The following is a 23,706-nucleotide window of genomic DNA, read 5'->3' on the forward strand; positions in this document are numbered from 1 at the left end:
CACTCTGCTCTACATTGGTCGTTGTTTTGAGTAACATCAGAAGGACTAGTTTATTAGCTTTGGCTGGACAACCAACATAATCTCTACCTTAATATTCTGCTACAAAGAGACAGATACCTGGCTTCAGGTTAACTATTCAGAGTGACTATACATTTAAGAGCCAGCACTACACATTCTAGCACTTTCCTTTTTTTCTCCTCAATCCTCTTTATTCATCCCTCGTTCTTGTATATTTCTACTTGCTCCATCTTCATCATTAGGACTCCATGATTTATTTTCTTTTCCTACCTCTTTGTCTCTCACAACAAAGCAAAAATAAAACAGCAAAATTGTGATAGATATTTTTATTATCATTGATCAAATTATATAAGTGCTAATGGTATAAAAAGGTGGGGAGAAGAAAAATTTAACTTCTATCTAATTAGGTAAAGGAAACTACTTTAAAACTACTACATTTTCCTTGTTCTTTAACCCTACTTCATTTCCCTGATGTCTCTGTTTGCAAATGCTTGTAGCAGGAAATATATGCTATATATTTTTCTCTGTTTCCTTTCCTTTCCCTTTTCTTTATTACTGCAGGTTGTTCATTGACTCCATTGACAAACAGAAATTACGTCTTTTGAACAAAAGGCCCGGCCCCAGAGGAAGGCATGAGAACAGATATATAAAGCGAATGTCTGGGGAAAAGGGAGAAGAGAGGAAGATTTGTGCATCTTAACAGCAGAGAGGATCCACACCTTATTTGTAGGCATCTATATCCAGAGCCTGCAGCCAAACTCTTGAAGAGGAAACACTATCTGGCTTTCACTGAAAAACAGAGCCTGAGGCAGAGAGCCTATTTGCAAACAAATCGCAGAGTGTACTGCCCAGGAGATAGGAATGAGGGATAAAAGAAGTGAGACAGAGAAAGAGAGAGAGCACATACAAACAATGCGTCACCAAATTGGGGCCAGTTTAGCATCATAACACAACCCAATGCTGTAACATTTGGGGACATCTCCCGAAATGCTGCTTGGAACTAGTACATTTTAAAACAGGCCATTGCTGGTGAAAGAGGGGAAAGGAAGATTGAGCAGTTAATCTGCCATTTCTTTCCTATCTTTGAGCTCAATGTAGCTATAGGATGTAACTCTGTAGGCCCCACAAACACACAGTTCAGGCCTGGGTTTTCCAGCACTTTTGAGCAGCCGTTGGGTAAAGACAGAGCCATCTGGGGGAATTCCTGTCGGTCTCCTCATCAGTGGTTTAAGGTGGCATGGGGGCAGTCTTGGACTGTGGTGGAGGCTGCAGCGGTTGGCATCCAGAGCTTCTTTTATTCTTTGAGTAGAACAGATCAATAGAACAGCTCCAATAAGGAAGCAAGGTAAGTGGCCAAAGCCCAGAACTGTGGCATGATCTGGTGGAAATCCAAGAAGATCTGAAGTAAGCTTTTCTTTACTAGTTTGGTAATAGAAGTCTTTGAGCAAGAAATTAGTTATTACTGTGTTTCCAGTTTTTGAATTTCCTATCCGCTACAGAGAAGGGTCTTATCTGAGCTTCTGCATAAACAAACCCACAATTAAAGACTGATGATACAGGTGACAGTTCATGCCCATATATATTTATAGTGCTCATAATTTTGTTGATATGGAGACATGAAATGGACTCTCAGGAATCACTGCTCAGAAACATCAGAAGACCTTGATGAGACAGAAATTCAAAGTACTACAAAATGATGTTAAAACTAAACAAAACAGCAACCTGGGGGAATGACAGAAGCAATAAAGAAACGGTCAGTGAATTTTTCTGTTTGGGGAAGAATTTGTTTGTTTAATGAAACGTATTTTCCTGACTTTCCAGAATATCTAGAAAAGGAATTATATATGTAATTATCTTTAAGGACCCTGTTTTCAATTCTAATTTTCTTTTTTTTTCCTTTTTAAAGGTTTTTATTTATTCATTCATGAGAGACAGAGAGAGAGAGAGAGAGAGAGAGAAGGGCAGAGACACAGGTAGAGGGAGAAGCAGGCTCCATGCAGGGAGCCCGAAGTGGGACTCGATCCCAGGACTCCAGGATCACGCCCTGGGCTGAAGGCAGGCACTAAACCGCTGAGCCAAACAGGGATCCCCCAATTCTAATTTTTTTAAAGAAACAAATAATTACAAAGAAAACCAGTCTCTTCTTACAGTTAAAAAAAAATGTAAGCTAATAAAGGACAATTTCACCTCTTGGTCCTTTCCAACATCTAAAGTTGAAGGAAGTTGTAGAAGTGAAGTTGTGGGCTTGTCTCTCAAATTAGAGACTAGAGTCAGAGGCCACATCAGTATTCGTAGGACATTTAGAAACTTATCACAGAATGTAGCCCTCAACCATCAGCCCTACTTCCATGCCCTCCCCTATAGTCTCTGACTCTGGACTTTGTAACCTGCTAGATATGTGATATGACATTAAGAGAATCCATAGGAAGAACTGAGGTCAAAATACATAAGATTTAGAGATATAAATGAAGCTGAATTGAAGAAAAGTTAAATTACAATTTTGCACAGCTGACTTTGTTGACTGACAATATCTCTCCCTCCCTCTCTCTCACTCTCTCCATACTCTGTAAATATAGTAAGCTAGAATACACTAGACAATATAGCACAAAATATAAAGTCATAACTCATTTTTAAACTTTATTCAGTAAACATTTACCAATATTATTAATTACATAAAAAGTATACATAAGTACTGTATTAAGATATATAAATGCTACATGTTGCACTTTTTTATACTTCTGTTAATAGCTTTTTTTAGTTTTTTTTTTTTTTTTTTTTTTTTTTTTTTTTTTGAAGAGAGGGCACATATGAGCTTGCCACAGAGAGGGGAAGGGGCAGATGAGGAAGGAGATACACAAGGAGACACTGAGCAGAGCATGGAGCCCAACATGGGGCTCGATCTCATGTTCCTGAGATCATGACCCGAGCCAAAACCAAGAGTCTAAGGCTTAACCGACTCAGGTGCCCCTGCATTTCTGTTAATGTGCATCTTATTCTATAAACTCTGAGAAAATCTCTGATTACTCTCTGAGGAAGCATTTCTAAAATAAGTTTACTTGTAAAATTGTCAAAGATTCTTGGGGTCTTGTAAAATTTTCCTCCAGAAAAGTCACAACAACTTAGAACCACTCTAGCAGTGTATTGGAGTTCTTGTTTTATTCCAACTCTTCATTGGAATGATTTTTAAAACGTGTGGTAGGGAAAACAAGATATGGTATTGTTATCAATTCTTATTAATTTCATTTTTTGATCGCCAGTGACCCTGAACATGTCTCGATACACAAACTAGTTATTTGCATTTCTTCTTTTTGAAATCCTGTTTATTCACCATGAGGGTTTTTTTGTTTTTGTTTTTTATTTTAGTGCATCCCTTTTACTTTCTGATTTTCAAATGCATTTCATGGCATAAAAGAGGGGATTGATTTGGTCAAGCACTATAGCAGTAAACCATGATGATTGGGAGCCCAGAGTATACGGTCATTTCAGAAAGCTACGCTTCCTAATTTACTGCTGATTAGTTTGGTGAGCTTAGATAAGGTACTTATCATCTTTAGATTTTAGTTTCCTCCTCTATAAAAATGGAAAATATATACTGGAAATGGAAATATATACTTCCTAGTGTTTTGTGATTTAAATGACATAATATATCCAAGATAATTAGCATGTACTGGCACATTATGTATGTTGAATAAAGGTTAACCATTTTAATTAGAGGAAAGACAGTTGGCACTTCTGCCAAAATAAGAATTTGAATTTCAATCTGAATGTTAGATTCTGAAAGCAAAATCTAATTAATATATTTTTAAATGGTATTGATATGTCAAACCAAAATAGGAACAATTTTGTTTTAAAATAACTTATAAAATATATAATAAACAGATCAGTGAATCCATTGTCATAAAAAAGAAGTGGTTTTGATATTGCAGGCCCATCAGATTAAAGAAAAAACTCCCTACTATGACATTATTGAAACTTTTTGAAGCTACATTACTGGGCACATTACTTGATCTCACAGTATTTTGGCTGTTATTTCCTCATGTTTGTAGTATGTCACATGAGGAAGTGAATAGACCTTTACAATTATTCAGGCTTTTAAAACACATTTATAAATATAGATGTGAAAGTTGTATCCTTTAGGCTTCCCTTGATGGAAGTAATATAAATGCTTAACAAATAATGAATATGAAAATGGCCTACCTTAAAGCATAGGACATGTGGTAATGCCCTTAACAACATGCCCGGAGATGGGCTCTCCTGTGGTGTTCTAGTGGTTCAACAATGCCCTCTAGGACTCAAGTCTTTCATCCTGCTTCTCTGCCATCTTAGACTTGCCTCTGATGATGGCAAGAGATCAGCTACAATTCCAAGCTCAGGTCCACATCAAATAGTAGCCAAAGCAGGAAAGAACGCAAAGGGAATTAAAGAGTCCTCTCTCCCTTTAAGTCTCCCTAATACCAGGAAGAATAGTGTTTCCCTATAATTCCTCCTTTTACCCTTTCTCTTACATTCCTTTGCCAGTATTAGATCACACGTCAACCTTTTGACTGATTAAGGAGCATCAATTTATCTGAAGGAGTTTAAACCAATCATAATCCATACCCTGAGACCATCCACATGGCTGCATGAACAAAGCTGATCCCTGAAATAAAGGAAAAGGGGGAAGCTGGGTAAATGTCTCTTGTATCTGTAGCATTTTAACTTACAGAGATGCCTGAGTGACAACAGAGGGATGTCACTGCCATTGAAGGAAGAATGTATTATATTTGCCAAGAGAAATTGGTGTGTCATACCATGTAGGGCCATATGGGAAGCACCACTTTGGGTCAGGGGATAGAGGGTTGGGAAAAATGGCCCAGAACCTTTATTGTGTTTTCCATGGGAAAGACAAGGCAGGGCAGGGAAATAGTGTAGAATTGCTTTTTTGAATACTGTTGATGGGTTTTCAGCCATACTGAAATCTTTAGTTGTTTGTTACTTGGCACGGGGTTGATTTAGGGCAGGGAAATATGTGAGGGCTCAGTATGTGAGAGTTAGAGAAAGGACATGGTTAGGGATATGGACCATGGACATAGTTGGTTTGCATAAGAAAGATGCATTCCCAGAAGTTGTTCATTATCTTCAGAGTTAGCGTGCTCTGGAAGTAGCAGTCTCTCCCAGGCCATCTTCCATTCTCAAGATATCAAAGCATCATAAAGAAAATTTAAGAAAATAAAAGATGAATAAGCAACCAAACTAAAATAATTAATACGTGAAATGTATCAAACATGGATCGTATGTGTTTCCTCACTTAATTCCCATATAGAATGGTTATAAAAGCCTCATATTTATTTTGACACTCATATATGTTCAAAGTCACAGTTAGTGATTGGTGAAGATTGGATTTCAAATCATTCCAGCTCCCGACCACCAGTACTTAATTAGGACTTTAGTATTTTTCAAGAGTTCAACTTTTCACTCAGACAGTTCTAAAATAATGGAAGAAAATGGTTACAAAATGACATATATCATCTCAATGATAATTTACCAAACAAGCAAACACACACACACACACAAAACCTCTTAGACTTAAAAAAAATAAAATAAAAAAATAAAACTTGCACTGAATATTTAGCTCTGAAGAAATGTGGAAAAGACACAGTAATGTACTTAAGGGAAGACAGTTTGAAGCACTAGAAATCAAATGATTATTTCTTTGCCCCACCTGAATGTAGAATAAGCTTTTAAAATATGAAGCGTGGGACACCTGGATAGCTCAGCAGTTGGGCACCTGCATTCAGCTCATGTCGTGATCCCAGGATTTGGGATCCAGCCCTGTGAGGAACCTGCTTCTCCCTCTGCCTATGTCTCTGCCTCTCTCTCTCAGTCTGTGTATCTCATGAAAAAATAAATAAATCTTTAAATAAAATAAAATACGAATATGCTTTAATGCCAAATGATAATATTTTATTACAGAGCAAAAAAGATATATGTTCTATTACACACTATGGTTAGATCTGTAAAGCTTTTAAAATTATATTAAAAAAATCACTACCACTGGCTACTAATTTCTCAGGTTCTCTCCTTCTCTGGTGCAATATGGGATGTCCTTTGCAGCAATATCATGACCAGATCAAAAAGTACAGCAGAAGCCTTAGGTGATGAGACTCTCTGCTTTTGAACCAGAACATGGCATATTTTTTTTTCCCTAACAACAAGGAAGCTGATCCAAGGTATCTGAGCAGATTTTGTCAGGATTTTCTTTTTCATTCTCCCTGTGGGTAGTAGCTTTGAAACTTACTTGGAGTCACAAAGGCTGTGTGCTATAGTGGAAAGAATATGGTCGTTGAACTCTACTTAAAGTGCATTTAAAGACTTGTTCCATTTCTTGACCCAGAGGCATTTGGCGGGGGGAGTGGGGGTTCAATATATCTGAGCCTCTGTTTCCATAGCTGTAGAGTGCCCTGCACTGGGGACAGGAGTGGGATGAACATTACTTATGAGAAAATTTGAAGCATTAAAGAGTTAACCTATAAAAACTACCTGGCACAGAGTACGGACACCTTAAAACATTAGCTTCCTGCTGGAGTTTTTCTTCAATAGGTTAGGAGATCTTCCAAGCCTATCCAAGTGCTATCCCCTGGTTGATCATTCTCTGAAGCTCTGAAGTTCTCAGAAGCACTTCCTCTCTCCCGTCCTCCTCTCCCCTTCCTTGTTTCCCATTTTACTCCCCTTCCAACTTATTTGTAGGATTTCAAGTCTTCACTAACCCCAGGACACTTCTAAATAAATAAATAAATAAATAAATAAATAAACAAACAAACAAACAAACACAGAGATCAGATCTTCATGATTATTTCCTGAAGGAATCCTCTTATGTGTCAGGATACTTTAGAAATTTAGAGCTCATCTTAAAGGTAAGCTTTACCCGGGCAGCCCGGGTGGCTCAGTGGTTTAGCGCTTGCCTTCAGCCTAGGGTGTGATCCTGGAGACATGGCATCGAGTCCCACGTTGGGCTCCCTGCATGGAGCCTGCCTCTCCCTCTGCCTTTCTCTCTCTCTCTCCTCTCTCTCTGTGTGTGTCTCTCATGAATAAATAAATAAAATCTTAAAAAAAAAAAAAAAAGGTAAGCTTTACCCATTTGGTCAGTTTCTTCTCCAGGATAGATCCTTCCTGTCTGCCAGCTTCTTTTCTCTATTCATTCCTTTTGATGTGGCCTCTTGCAACACTGGAATAACAATAATGACCTCAAAGTATTTACCTCCTCTATTGTTAGTCTGAAGGTCATCTCAAGAACTTGGTTATCTAAGGAGAGACTGAGAGAGAGAGGTAAGACATTATTTTCCTATAAAGATCCTTATATAGTACTTATGATTCATTAAAGCATATTTGAAGACATGTTCTCAGGCACACTTTTCCACTTTTTTTAGTGTCATACAAGTGAATAATTATGAGGGCAGGCATTTTATCCTAAGTGTTCAGAACTTAATGCTGTGGATGTCTTGTAGGGGAAGTTGACAACCTTCCTTCTGGAAGTCAGGTCAGGAGTTGGGGAGGCTAAAGATGAATACAGAGGAGGCAAAGAGTTGCAGGTGCAACTGCTGCCTCACAGCAATCATGTGAGCCATAAGCAATAGTATCTGTGAGGTGCAAAAGTGCCTGCCTGAATTTCTAAGTGTGAAACATGAAATGACTACCATTTCACTTCTGACTCAAAAGATCTCTTGTAGTCTATCATATCCAAAAATATAGAGAGAAGGGAATTCCGAGCAACATGGTTCAGCCAAGCTTAGTTGTAACATTTCACAAAGCCACCAGAACAATTATCTCCAAAGCCTCCCTAGGGCACCCTTTTTATTCTCTACCTCACCCAAAAGTAATCATTGTCCTAACTTCTAATGCCATAAATTAATAGTGCCTATTTTGGATTTTATATAAGTGGATTCATGCAGTATACACTTCTTTTTTGTATTTTGGGGTTTTTTTTTTGTTTGCTTTTTGTATGCTTGTTTTACTCATTGTATGTTTATTAGATTCATATATAGTATTGTCTTTAGTTGCTGATAGTTATTTCTCATTGCTGTAGAGAATTACATTGTGTGACTGTGTCACAGCTGATTTGTTCTTTCCACTGTCAGTGGGCATTTGGGTAAGCTTCTGTTTGTGTCTATTTTGAATAATGGTTCTATTAACTTTTTTTTTTTTTTTTTTGGCAGCATGTGTATTTCAGTCCAGTTAATACTTAGGAGAGGAAGTGAAGGATCACATGGTATGCACATACATAACTTCAGTAGATACTGCCAAATAATTTCCAAAAATAGTATTCAAATTCAAATTAGGGTCCCAATTGCTCCATATCCTTGCAAAAGATTCAGTGGTATATGCCTTCTGACTTTTTAGTCATTGTTGTGAATATGTAATGGTAATATATTGTTGTGGTTTTAATTTCTATTTTCATAATGATTACATTGGATATATTTTCACATTTCATTGCCCATTCTGATATTCTATTTTCTAAAGCCCCTGTTCAAATATTTTGCTTTTTTTGGAGGAGAGATATCTTGATCTAGCTTTCTTTTATCAAGTTGTAGTTCCTTATATATATTTGAGATATGAGTTGTTTGAATACATATGTTTACATAAATCATCTACCACTCTGGGTTGCCTATTTGTCCTCTTAATAAACGTGCATGGTTTTTCGATTTATATAATAAGAAACTCTAAGTGAAATATGAGATCAAACACTTAGACCATAATTTATAGGAATTATGCCTTAATCAGATATATTAAAGAAAATATCTGTTAATCTAGATTGACACATTCACATTTACATGTATAAGAAATTAATACAGCTGCACAATTATAATTTATTTTATAAAAAAATCAGTTATAATATTTTAAATGTGCCTAAAATTACGGTTAAATGGTGGTTTTAAAATGTGGAGTGAGGGGACGTATGGGTGGCTCAGTGGTTGAGCATCTGCCTTCTCCTGGTATGGTCCCAGGGCACATCAGGCTCCCCTCAAGGGGCCTGCTTCTCCTTCTGCCTATATTTCTGCCTCTCTCTGTGTGTCTCTCATGAATAAATAAATAAAATCCTAAAAAAAAAAATACAATGCAGAGTGAAAGTAGAGTCTTAAATCATTTAGAAAAAAACATAGTAACAGTTTCAATGAAAATTATCAGGTAACTATAAAATTTTTTAAAATGCTGTTTTGAGTGGAGCATAATTATAAAATAAATAGTGTCTCATGGTATTAAAATAAAAAATGATACATTCAATTAGCCTTTGACAACATAGATAAAGCCACCCAGGTTATTGATAGGAGAAACCAAGTAACATTTAAATCTGCTTCCATTTATCCAAGCTTTTACTTCTTTTCTTACTCATAAATTTTATAATCCTATTCTCTGTCTTTCCCTATTCCTTCATCATCCATTCTCTTATTTAGGTAAAAGTATCTCAGGATTTCTGCTGGCCTAAAGGAATATCCATTACTTAAACAAGCTTCATCAGGCACTTAGTATAAAACTCTATTAGCTTTAACACGGCACATGGCAATTAGCCCAGGGCAGTTTCCTCCAATTCAGTGCCTATGAATACCTAGTGACTTAACTTCAGTATTGTAAAAGCACCAAGGCTTTTACATTCCACCAATAGAATAAAGCTGACAGTTCATAAAAGCCATCTCTCGCTTTTTCCAGTTATTTTTCTGCTTAATGATGATCTCCATGATCTAATTACCTTTCCTTTGCATTCTAATCTAGTACTTGAAGACGAAAATAAGAATGTAGACTGTTTCTTATGGTTACTTTCCTATAGGTTGAGTATTTTAAATGTGTTTCAAGCATGAACCTGCTGCATGTCCTCAAAGACTTAATTTCCCTTTATTGTGGCTCAGTGGTTGAGACTGTGAAGACTGTTGCAGAAAAGACTGTTGTTAACTTTCCCAAATAAAACAATAATATTTTTTAAAATGTCCTATCTGTATTGAAACCAGTGGGAAAATTACCAAAAATGTCCTCTTGGAGAAGAAAACCATATCCATCAACAAACTCATCTATCAATGTTTCCATTTACAAAATTAGGAAAATCCAAAGTGACCTGGGTAACAGAAGAGTTTAATTCGATAAATTAAATGAGTTACCCAAGTTATGTATAACCTAGTGGAGTTACTGCTGATTAAGCCAACACATATATTGATGACAGATTAGGATATCACTTATGTTCATAACTTGGGTACAATCTGGGTATATTGTTTGTTCCTTAAAGTATTATTTGTCCAATGAAACTATCAAAATTGTACCTCTAAATACAGCTCAGTTTTAGAGTCATAAAAAGCCTCAAAGAAGTAGCACCTTCCAAACCTCAAAGGATATGTGACCCCTCCACACTTGCCTTACCCAAACCACTCGAACCTACTTATGGTCCCTGCCTCAGAGTTAGTGCGTCCACACTCCCATTTGCCATAGTTGAAAGAGTAAAAGATCTCTAAAGAATTGAGTAGGCAAGAGCAATCTCACTTCACCCTTATTCACAGCTACATCCCCCTCTGTTCAGCAGTGTCCATCCAGTGATAGTCAAAGGTATTAAATATAGATTATTAATCATAAAAAAACTCCAACTTGCTACTAGTCAGTTAAGTAACAAAGAGGTGCTGTTTCATAATTTCCAGATTATCCAGATCCAATAATCTAATTTCCCTTCTCCAGACAAAATAGATCAAGTGACCTCTCCAGTGTCAGCCATTTGTTGGTAATCCATCTGAGAGAAATACCTGAGTATTGTTTGTTTGTTTCTTAAATACTCTTGTGGATAAGGAGTGACTACTTTCCCTGGCGTCATGATCCAATTGTGCATCCTCCTTCCATTTTCCATCACATTCCCTTTATTTCACTTTCTACTTATTTTAATCTATATCTTTCTTCCCCCAGTTGAGTACCTGGTTGAGATATATTCAGCAGGCAGTAGTAGCACTGCTCACACTAAGACTTTTTCCTTCACCCAATGTCCAGCATGATGTCATAATATTCAATAGGTAAAAATTACAAGAAAGTTCCTGCCACTGGGTAATGGAGCCACTTCACAACTAGCTTACTTTTTTAGCATTAGAGTGTAAAGTTAGATCCACCCCTAAAGTTTTATTTGCAATACATGCAGTCAAATGCAAGGGTGTATTTATCATGCCTTATAAAGTAATGCCTCCATGGCTAGCACTAGATACAAAGGAGTGAAAGAAAAAACAAAACTTGTGAGATAAGAAAGAAATGGATATGGGTTTTATTAACTCCCACCTCATCATTCCCACTTTCCAACTCTAGTCACAGTTCCAGTAAAGTTTCCCCTATAGTACTGGTCATATGAAACCTGAGATATACTGTTTCTTTCATTCATCAATTTAAATCCCTTTCCTCTTCTGTTTTAATTAACAGACGTTTTATTTGCATATTACAGTTTTTAGCATACCACGGATTCGTGGGTGATACAAATACGACATGTCCATATATGACATTTTATGGCCCAATTTTTTTCCAGTTGCAAAAAAAAACCTGTCAACGTACAGTATACAACCTATAAGCAAAGACATTTTCAGAGAGACAAAACTGAAAGAAGATATCTCTAGTAAACTGGTGTAAGAACTGCTTCATAAAGTTCTATAAGCTTTAAAAATAAATCAAATAGATACAAGTAATAAACACCAGAAAAACTAAATAAGTTAGTAAATACAATTGATTTGTGTTCTTGATCTGTAGTATTTAACCAAGGTTAAGTACAATTTTGCCTTCCTACTTCTAGAGGACATTTGGATACCTGGAAACATTTATTTATTTTTTTAATGCTCGCATTTGGAAACATTTGTGTATATTTTAATGTCTGTAAGCAGGTGCTACTGGCACCTAATGAGTAGAGACTAGGGATGATGGATGATGCTAACCATCCTGCGATTTACAAGACAGCCCTTTCCTCATCAAAAAGTCATCCAGTTCATAATGTTAGTGGTACTGGAGTTCAGAAACCCTAATATATATATTATATAATTAAATCTCCTTAAAGACTATTTATTATTGAAAGCAAATAAATGTACATTTTATAGTAGTTATAGAACTAAAAATATATTAAAACAGGATATAAAAGGTAGAAAGGCAATCTCTCAGTGATAGATTGTCATAAAATTCTTAAAACAATCATGAAGTGATAGAATTCTTTTGTACATAGATCCAATTATATAGAAGGATGTTGAAATTCCTAAAGGAACTATCATAAAAATATTGCAAAGAGTCTTAACCTAAAAGAGTCATTAGAAAAGAGAGTCATTAAAAGTGTTGAAATAGAGCGGCATCTGGGTGGCTCAGTTGGTTAAGTATTGGTGTTGGTTCAGGTCATGATCTGTTCAAGCCCCACATCCGGCTCCATGCTCAGTAAGGAGTCTGCTTGAGATTCTCTCCCTCTGCCCACCCCCTACCTCTTGCACTCACTGTCTGTCTCTTTCAAATATGTAAAATCTAAAATAAAATCAACTTAAGAAAATCAGGAGAGAAGTAATGAAGAAAGAGAGTGAGTGGGCCACATAGAAATCAAATAACAAGAAGTGAACTTAAATCAAAACATATCAATAACTACACTGAGTGTAAACAAACAAAAAAATCCAACTAAAGGGCAGATTTCCCAGACTTCATAAAAAAAGTAGTCTGTATGTATTATTTTTAAAGGAAAGAGGAAAGAAGGAAGGAAGAGAAAGAAAGAGAAAGAAAGAAAAGAAAAGAAAGAAAGAGAAAGAAAGAAAGAAGAAATAAAGAAAGAAAGAAAGAAAGAAAGAAAGAAAGATAAACAAAGAAAAGAAACAAAGAGAAAAGGAAAAGAAGGAGGGGTGCTTGGGTGGCTCAGTGGTTGAGTATCTACCTTTGACTCAGGTCACGATCCAGGGTCCTGGGATCAAGTTCCACATCAGGTTCCCTGAAGGGTTCCTGCTTCTCCCTCTGCCTATAACTCTGCCTGTGTGTGTGTGTGTCTCATGAATAAATAAGTAAAATCTTTAAAAAAAAAAAAAAAGAAAGAAAGGATGAAGGAAAAAAGAATCACAACTGACTCCTAAACACACAAATAGGTTGAAATTAAAAACAAAAAAATGACTTACATGTAAAAATTACCAGTAAGAATATTGGCTTGGTCATGCTGATATTAGAGAAAATAGATTTCAAGACAAGATAAATTACTAGAAATAAAAATAAATTAATGATGTAAAAGATCAACTGATCAAAAAAATACAAAATACTATGTATATGCACCCAATAACAAAGCTTTTGAGTATATAAAACAAAATTGATGGATTTTAATTCTCCGTGCAATGAATTAATAAAGTAAACATGAAGTAGATAAAGATATGAAATATTTGAACAACACTATCAACCAACTTGACTTAATAAACATATAGAGAAGACTACACCCAGCAAAAGAAGAATACAAATCCTTATGTTGGAAAACATTTGGGAAATATGGAATAATAGAAGACTTCAGAAAGAATAAGGATAAGGCTATGCCATGAAAGTCTAGATTTCATGAAAGTTTCAAATATTCTCCTGGTAAAGACCTATCTTTCAAATCTATTGGAAGAATGAGGTTAATTTATAAGAGCCACGTTAATAAATTATATCAGAAGACCTTGACATCAGTCGAGTATCACATAAAGTAAATTGATATAAATTAGTTAACGGGATAGAACATGTTTGAGATTTTTAGAAGATATATAGAAAAACTGAAGTGAATGTGTATTAACAAATTTAAATAAAAAATTGACTAGAATTTTTTTATGCTTCTTTTAATTATCTAATTCTTTGAAAATAAATTTATTATATATTGCTTTTGAATACTTATAGGCAAAAAAAGATTTTTTTTTCCTTAGGAAGAGGTCATATAGGTGATAAGCAAGCCTTTGCTGATGTTTTATCAATGTTATATTAAAAATTTAGAATGTATGATTTATTAGGCTTAACCATCATTAAAATAATTGTGATATTTCTAATTTAGTTTATATATTTGATCACTTTTGAATAAATACATAAATTATTTGAAAAACATAAATACATAAAAACTAAAAAATGTATTTTTTTTAAAGAAAGGAATCATCATGGAATGGCAACATTTAATTTTATTAATGGCAATACATACATGAAAAATTAAAGGACTGTTTCTATGGAGTATTAAATTTTCTACTCTTTGATATGAGAGATATAATAAATCTTAAAACTTAAGTAGTGGCAATAAGATAAGAAAATTTTTTGAGGTCAATTATTTTTCAATTAAAATGAAGCTGTGAAGAAACATGAATGACAGAGAAAATTTCCTCTCTGTACTTTATTGAATGTATACCTGTCAATAATAAAAAGAGAGATTTTATCACCGATTTTATCAGAAAACATTGTACTATGCATAAATCTCTCCATGATTGTTATTTGTAATCTTCAAAATTATTACTTAAACTAATTTGGCTTATAAACACTTAAGAAAAGTAGTAAAGCACTCACATTCACAACAAATATTGACATGTGTAAAGTAAGTCTATGTTTTGTCTATTTTTTCAAATATTTATTTATTTGAGAGAAAGAGAGTATGACTGGGAGGAGCAGACAGAGAGGTAGAAAGAATCTGAAGCAGACACCACATTGAGCATAGAGCTGAACGTGGGGCTTGATCCCATGAGACTGAGATCATGACCTGAGCTAAAACCAAGAGTCTGATGCTTAACTAACTCTATCACCCAAGGTGCCCCTCTATTTTGTTTATTTTATAGCATCCTTCTGAACGATTTTGTTATACAGTCATAGAAACAGTTTAATAAGTCTGGAAGAAATTTTAGAAAGTATACAGTCCAATCCTTTTATATTAATTTTTTGAACAGAGTAAACTGAGTTTCTAGAGAAGATTAAGTGACTTGCCCAAGGCCAGAAAGCTAAATCAGGCAGAGCAAAGAGTCATATGCAATTGTTAAAGTGCTGGGGATGATAATACCAACAGGGCAAAATAGATTATTCCTGACTTTGCTTGTTCTCATATGAAGAAAAACTAGCAACTATTTACAAATAAGACACTACTAAAAGATTCCTAGAATATGGGAGTGAGGCTGATATGCCCTCCTGTTTCACAAAGGCCAAGATAGACTATATTAAAGGGAGAAGAGAAGCAGCTACATGTTGACTGCATTGCTTCTCCCCAACCTAGCACTGTACCACATGGAGAGGTCTCCCCTGAACCTCCAGATCCTCTGGTGGCAAAAGGGAACTCCAGGGGGACAACCAGCACCCCTACCATTAGGATCACTTTGTGGGACTTCCTACTCTGATATTGCACCATAGGGATTACAGGGAAATCTGCAAGGCTCAACCACTGGGAATTTGTGATGGAAGAGCAGGAAAGGGTTTGCAATAATTAGCACACAGGTCTTGGAAGACCACATTCATACATGCAGTGCCAAAGTAGTAATCCCAACCAGAGGTTTGCTCATCTAAAAAACCAAATTAACAGGATACTATGAGCAGAGAACTCAGTGGGATACACATCTGCTTAATTTGCATTCTCAAACAAGGATTCTTGCTGGACTTAAAGCCTAGTTTGCTCACACCCTGAAAAGATGCTATGTCACAGTCTGACCCTGACCCACTATGAAGTATCCTCCATGATCATCCTCAGAGCAAAGCCAGTGCCAAGCATGGAGGATTCCTATGCTATGCATAGGCAGGGTGATTAACTCATAGCTGAAGCTGAGAGTAACTGCTGGCACCTCTCACCAGAAAGCTTGTTAGGAAATCAAAATTGAGAATACTCTAGAGTAGGCCTTCCCCTTCCCACTCTGGCAAGTTTGCTGAGACATAGTCACACCACTGTAAAGAGCATCTTCCAGCCCCATCTGAGGAGGACTGGCAACAACCCCTGGAAGCTGTGTGGTTCGATGGCACTCAAGGTAACAGAAGGACAAGCAGAGTCAAGAGTTTGTAAGGCAAAGCCAATTACCTTGTTTGGCTAGGGAGCTTGGAATGTGGATAAGCTTAAGATAACAAAGAATTTCACCAGTTTTGACGTTGCTTTTTCTGCTGCACCCAGGCAGGGAATCCAATTCGTAGCTCAACTCATCACTGAGTATGGCCTTCAGACTGTCCACTCAGACAACCTAACCAGAACATACAGGAAACTTCATAGCCTATTCGATAGTCCTACGTAGAGTGGACTTCAACAGAGAGCATAGCCTATGTATTCCCCCATCTACAGAGCAAAGTCGATGGCCTCATCTGACCAGGAAATCCAGTGCATACCCTTGACTGATTCATGTTCCCAGATGACAGGATATACTGCCCTTAGGTCCTGTCCTGCTGCCCTGCCATGGCACTACAGCCAATTCATATCACTATTTATCTCTGAATGTAATGCCCAGTGCTGATCATGTAGTAAGCCTGACCAGACAATCCAGTATCCATGGAGCCCATCTACAGCAGTCCTATCCAAATGTTCTCTACTAGAGACATAGATCCCCATACTCATCCTTAGAGCTCAAACAGTTCCCTTGTCCCAAAATAGACTATAATAGTAGTTTGCCCAAGGGCATTACTGGAAGACACACCCAGAAATCAAACTGATTTTACTAATGAAGAATGGTCTCTCCAAAGCAAATCTACAAGGTTTGGAAGAGGAGTCCAATTACTAACTGTCCATATAGCAATATAAAAAAACAAGGATCACAAAAAATCAGGTAAATATGAGGCCACCAAAGGAAACTAATAAAATTCCAATAAGTGACCCTAAGTAGAGTTCTCTGAATTGTCAAAGAATTTAGAACAATATTCTTAAGGAAGTTTAATGGATTACAAGAAAGCACAGACAGACAAATAAAACTAAGAAAACAATGCATGAACAAAATGAGAAATTTGACAAGGAAATAGTAACCATTTAAAAAATAAAAAGAAACGTAGAATTAAAAAAATACAATAATTAAGCTGAAGAATTCAGTAAAGAGTGTCAGAAGTAGGCTTGACCATGCAGAAAAATGAATCAACAACCTGGAGGATAAAACACTTGAAATTACCCAGTCTGAGAAGCAAAAGAGAAAAAGAAAATGAGCAAATAAAATCTATGGCAATTATGGTACATAATGATAAGAAACAATATTCACATTATGGGAATTCCAGATGGAGAAAAGGAAGAGAAAGGGACAGAAAGTATATTCAAACTAATAATGGTTTGTAATTTCCCAAACACTGGGCACCTGAGTGGCTCACTCAGTTAAGTGTCTGACTCAATCTCAGCTCAGCTCTTGACCTCAGGATTGTGAGTTCAAGCTCCACACTGCACTGGGCATGGATCCTAGTTAAAAAAAAAACAAAACAAAAACTTCCCAAACCTGGCGAGAGAAATGGACATCCAGATCCATGAGGCCTAAAGTATTCCAAATAGGTTAGACCCCAATAGGGCTAAACAGAGACACATTATAATTAAAATGTCAAAACTCAAAGACAAAGAAAGAATTTTAAGAGCAGTGAGAGAAAAGGAAGAAATTACATGCAAGGGAACTCCCATAAGATTAGCAAGGAATTTCTCAACAAGAACTTTTCAGGTCAGGAGAAAATGGGATAATATATTCAAAATATTGGAAAAAAACCCTGTTAACCAAAAATTCTATATTTGGCAAGGCTGTTGTTCAGAAACCAAGGAGGAATTAAGACCTTCCTGAACAAACACAAGCTAGGAGAATTCATTTCCAAGAGTCCTAACTTACAAGAAATATTAAAGAGAGCTCTTTGAGTGGAAATAAAAGAATGTTAGTTAATGTCATATAAACATTAAAAAGTAGCATAAATCTCACTGGCAATGGTAAATATATAGTCATAGTTAGATCCTGCATTATTATAGTGGTGCATAATTCACCTATGCCTATACTTTAGTAGTTAAAATGACATAGCAAAAATAACCACAACTACAATAATCTGTTATTAGTTACACAATATAAAAATAAATTTAAATTGTAACAGCAATAACACAAAATGTGAGGGGGTAGGGAGAAGTGGAAATGAAAAAAGTTTGTGTGTTCTATGGAAGTTAAGTTTTATAAGCTTAAGATATTTTATGTAAGCCTCACAGTATTCACCAAAAAAGAAGACAATAAAGAAGTTAAAGCATGCTGATACTAAAAGATATCAAAACATCACACACACACAAAACAAAAACAAAACAAAAACAAAAACAAAAAAAAAAACATTGCAGCAGGAGGAGAAACAAGGAACAAAAGAGCTACAAAACATCCAGAGAACAGTGAACAATATGGAAACAGTAAGACCTTACCTATTAATGTAAACAAATTAAATTATCCAATTAAAAGACTAAGAAGTGCTGAAAGAATAAAAAAAAAAAAAAAACAAGATCCAACAATATGCTGTCTACAAGAGACTAACTTTAGCCTTAAAGATACACATAGACAGAGTGAAGGAATGGGAAAAGCCATTTGAAGCAAATGGTGGCCAAAAAATCAGGGGTAGCTTATTTTAAACAAAATAGATTTTAAAATGAAAATGATAAAAAGAAACAAAAGAGATCATTATATAACAATAAAGGGGTTCCACACATTAAGAAGATATAAAAATTATAAGTATTTATGCATCCATCAGCAAAGTACCTAAATACATAATACAATACCACACCAAGTATCTTCTCTGACCAAAATGGTGAGAAACTGGAAATCAAGAAGAAGAAAATTGGAAAATTCACAAACACATGAAAATTAAATGACACTCTTCTAAACAACTAATAGATCAAAGAAGAATTTTTTTTTTTAAAATTTTTATTTATTTAGATAGTCACACAGAATGAGAGAGAGAGGCAGAGACACAGGCAGAGGGAGAAGCAGGCTCCATGCACCGGGAGCCGGACGTGGGATTCGATCCCAGTTCTCCAGGATCACGCCCTGGGCCAAAGGCAGGCGCCAAACCGCTGCGCCACCCAGGGATCCCGATCAAAGAAGAATTTAAAAAGAAATAAAAAAGATCCTTGAGACAAATGCAAATGGAAGCATAATATACCAGAACTTATGGGTCAAAGCAATTCTAAAATGAGAGTTCATTGGTGTAAACACCAACATTAAGAAGCAAGAAATATCCCAAATAAACAACCTAACTGTATAGCTTAAGAAACAAGAAAAGGAATTACTGATCCCAAAGATAGCAGAAGGATGGAAATAATAAAGATTAGAAGAAAGATAAATGAAATAGAGAACAGAAAAACACTAAAAATGATTAGCAAAGATTTGTTTTTTTTAAAAGATAAACAAAATTGACAAACTTATCTAGACTAACCAGAATAAAAAGAGAAAGGACCCAAGTTAATAGTTTTATTGAAAAACTATATATTGATATATATAGTGGAATATTATTCAGTCATAAAAAAATGAGAAAATCCCACTATATATATCAATATGGATGAACACTGAGACATTATGCTGAGTAAAAAAAAGTCAGAGAATGACAAATAACATATGTTATTTGTCTCAGAACAGGTATAAACTTCCTGTTATAAGTGAGTAGTAGAGATGTAATGAATAAGATGATTAAAATAGCTATCACTGTTGTAGAATATATTGAAAAGTTGTAAAAAAAAAAAAAAGAAAAGTTGTTAAGAGAGTAAATCCTAAAAAATTCTCACCTATGTGAGAAGATAGATGTTAGGTGACCCTCTTGTGGTAATCATTTCACAAAATACATACATGAAACGATCATGCTGTATGCCATAAACTTACACCATGATGTATGTCAATTATTTTTCAGTAAAACTGAGCAAAAAAAAAATTGAAATATAAAAAATAATTGTTGAATCAGGAAAAAAACGACTAACTTCTTCTGTGCTGTGCAAAGGACTGAATGAATTTTATGGGCATGCATGACTTATTTTCAATCTGGCAATTTTGTCATAAAATTCAACAATATTGTCAGCACCAAGTTGTTACAGATTTCACATAGTATGATGATCACAGTTCATTAATAATTTATTTCCATTATGAATTTAAAATACAATTAAACATTGATAGCCATTATCAGTACTAAACACATGGTATATGCATTTATGCTGGTAAAGTCAGCATCTGAGCTCTACTGATGATAAAAGGGAAAAGAACAAGCAAAGTGAAAAGTTGACATCCTTGTGCTGATGAAAATATTACATTATAGAGCTGGCTGGATATCTGAAAGTTACAGACCTAGAATTCTGCTTCTGAGTGAAACAGCAGCTGGCGGAGGAATAGTGGACAAAGAGAATGATGAATGAAATCGAGGTTTGATGTGGAGTGGAATATGGGGAACAAACATTGTAGTGCTTTTGTGGAAGGCTTTATTTCCTTTCAGGTTTTTTTTTTTTTTTTAAGTGAACACTACTTGAGAATGCTACGTACACTTTTCTGTCCTTTCCACTATATTGCTTTCTTTACTTTTTTCTTTCATTTATTTTCAGTGAGATTCAGCCCCACCTCATAGGACAGTGTCCAAGTGGAACATTTACTTATACAGAAAAGGAAGGTTGTAAGAAATGGGAAAAAAGATATTTCCTGTGCTTTGATCATTTCACTTGCACAACACAGAGAAAACACTTAGGTAAATATTATGTATTTTATTCAAAATATACTTTTCTAAGAAATTGTGTATAATCATTTTGGAATTATTATTTTCATGATTATTTTACGATAACTTTCAAAGTTTGTGATAATGCAACAAATATAGAATTAGTGTCAAAGTGCTTGGATTTGATTTAGACTTCCATCATTACCTTAGATGAAATTCAGATAAAGAAAAACTAAAAAATATAAGGTTTCTATTTGATATTCTATTATTTAACAATTTCTAACAAATTCTTTTGTGAAAAGTATGTTTTACATGTATCCATTTTCTTTGGACTTCAAGTGTTGTAAAAAAAATTTAATAAATTGGGATCCCTGGGTGGCGCAGCAGTTTGGCGCCTGCCTTTGGCCCAGGGCGCGATCCTGGAGACCCGGGATCGAATCCCACGTCGGGCTCCCGGTGTATGGAGCCTACTTCTCCCTCTGCCTGTGTCTCTGCCTCTCTCTCTCTCTGTGACTATCATAAATAAATAAAAAATTAAAAAAAAATTAAAAAAAATTTTAATAAATTAAGGGCATAAAATAATCTGAAGTTTTTATCAAAGTTAATCACTGGTCTTACTTCAGAAAACAGTTTGATTAGTCTCCATATTTTAGGCTACATGATATATTATCAGCCCTATACTCTAGCAGTTATAATATGACTTTGACTACAATATGACAAAATAACAAGACAGAACTGCAGCAAGAAACATCAAGTCCACATGTTCCTGTATTTGATCAAAAAGTAACCAGCATCAGCAGGCCTGGAGTTTGACAGCACTAGGCAAGTGGTATTCAGAAAGGACATTAGTACAAGGCTAAGTGGGTAGAATGCAATTCACATCTCACTTACATATTAAAATTTTAATCAAGTATTGTTTTATCAATTGAAATATAGATCACTAGAAAATTTTAATGATATAATGATCTATATTTTAGAGGTATTTATTATATTGAAATTTAGTCTTCATTTTACAATACCTCAGAAATTATCTAATTTTGCATCACTATCTACTTAAAAAAATAAAACTGTAGGTTAGATCTATTATTATTATCCAGTCTATTCATCCAGAAGTACTTCTAACATTAAATAAACAAACTTCTTTTACATTCCATTCTTAGAAAAGTTTTCTAAACTTATGGTTGTTGCATTATCTCAAAATTTCATGAATGTTCATGGAATAACTATTGATAAGAAACAATTTAATTGTATGTAAAAGAAAGGAGGTAGCACTGCACTAGTTTTAATGTATCTAGAGATGGATGGCGAAACAAAGGGAACGGAGTATCATCAGGAAAATCTCTGGTGGTGAAATCATTTGATGAAGCATTTCAGGTAGTTCTTGACAGTTTTGTGACTATATAAATGCTATCTCTTGGCACAAATATGCCACCAAAACCTTACCAGAAAGGGGCAGGGAGTTCTGACCTACTTATTTACCTAACAATTACTCCATTTTTAACCTTCTCTGTTCCTTTAAAAAAAGAAAAACACTTTTTAAACCGTAAGAGGCTGGAGTTTCAAATGGAGAGGTGGTGAAGTGGATATTTTCCTCCTAGATATTTCATTACAACTGTAAATGTATATATATATATATATATACACAATTACCTTATAGATATTGTGTTTTCCTGTAAAAAAAAAAGAGTGTCAGTCTTTCCAACTTGTATGGAAAGACTTTTGTTTTCATGGCCATCCTCTACTCTTCCTATTGTACAAAAATGGATGACTTATTTGAGTAACTGTTACAGTTGAAAGGTTTTAAACTGGCATTATCTGGAAATAGCAAATATTTAGAATGCCAGATGTGTTCTAAAATGTAGGTAAATTTCATCATGACCAAGAAGACACAAAGGACTTTGTAAAAGTGATTCTTTTTTTTTTTTTTAAGATTTTATTTATTTATGCACATGAGACATAGAGAATGAGAGGCAGAGACACAGGCAGAGGGAGAAGCAGACTCCATGCAGGAAGCCTGACGTGCGACTGGATCCTGGGTCTCCAGGATCCCACCCTAGGCTGAAGGCAGGGCTAAACCACTGAGCCACCGGGGTTGCCCAAAAGTGATTCTTTTTGGTTTGAATTAATATTATCAATTCTACTGCTAATCAATTTTCTTTAATACAGTTTGCAAAAAGATCATTCATCATTTTCCACTGGAATATTAAAGGGCAAGGCAATTTGTTATTAATAAATAACATAGTGCATGTTATATTTTATGTTTAATAAATATGATAAAGAAAATAAAAATAATTACTGATAATTTATTTTATTATTTTTCAAAATAAATATTTGGTAATTAAATACATATTTCATATAAAAATAATGTTCTGTTTCTTGGTATTATACAAGCATGCTGCCATCAAGTTTAATTTGTTTTCAGACATGCCTCCCTAAAGATGTAATGAAATAGAATAGAGTTCCATACAAGTTGTCATTATGTTTATGACTCTTCAGTAGATCTTACCTTTTAATAGAAAATAAAAAAACAGACTTTAAAAGTAAAGAATGTGTATGTGTGTACACATATATACATTCATATAATATGCTAAAATGTATATGTATAAATCAATATATTAACTTTTTTTTTCCTGTTAAGATTTTCCAAAATCTAATCAAGAATTGACTTTAAGGGGCACCTGGTGGCTCAGTGGTTAAACATCTATCTTTGGCTCAGTTCATGATCCTGGAGTCCCAGGATCGAGTCCCACTTTGAGTTCCTAACAGGAAGCCTGTGTCTCTCTCTGCCTATGTCTCTGCCTCTCTCTCTGTGTCTCTATTGAATAATTAAATGCAATCTTAAAAAAAAAAAAAAAGAGGAGGAGGGAGGGGCAAGATGGTGGAAGAGTAGGGTCCCCAAACAACCTGTCCCCAAAAAATTACCTAGATAACCTTCAAATCATCCTGAAAATCTACGAATTCGGCCTGAGATGTAAAGAGAGACCAGCTGGAATGCTACAGTGAGAAGAGTCCGCGCTTCTATCAAGGTAGGAAGACGGGGAAAAAGAAATAAAGGAACAAAAGGCCTCCGAGGGGGAGGGGCCCCGCGAGGAGCTGGGCTGAGGCCGGGGCGAGTGTCCCCAGGAC

The 23,706-nt window shown here is 35.2% G+C and overlaps 1 pseudogene; it reads right to left on the reverse strand.

Annotated features, from left to right (window-relative positions):
• Nucleotides 1-1,076: 1,076 nt before the first annotated feature.
• LOC129502275 (TAR DNA-binding protein 43-like) overlaps nucleotides 1,077-23,706 on the reverse strand; it is a 172,745-nt pseudogene continuing 150,115 nt past the window's right edge.

Source organism: Nyctereutes procyonoides, unplaced genomic scaffold (assembly GCF_905146905.1).
Source record: "Nyctereutes procyonoides isolate TBG_1078 unplaced genomic scaffold, NYPRO_anot_genome, whole genome shotgun sequence".
NCBI lineage: Eukaryota > Metazoa > Chordata > Mammalia > Carnivora > Canidae > Nyctereutes > Nyctereutes procyonoides.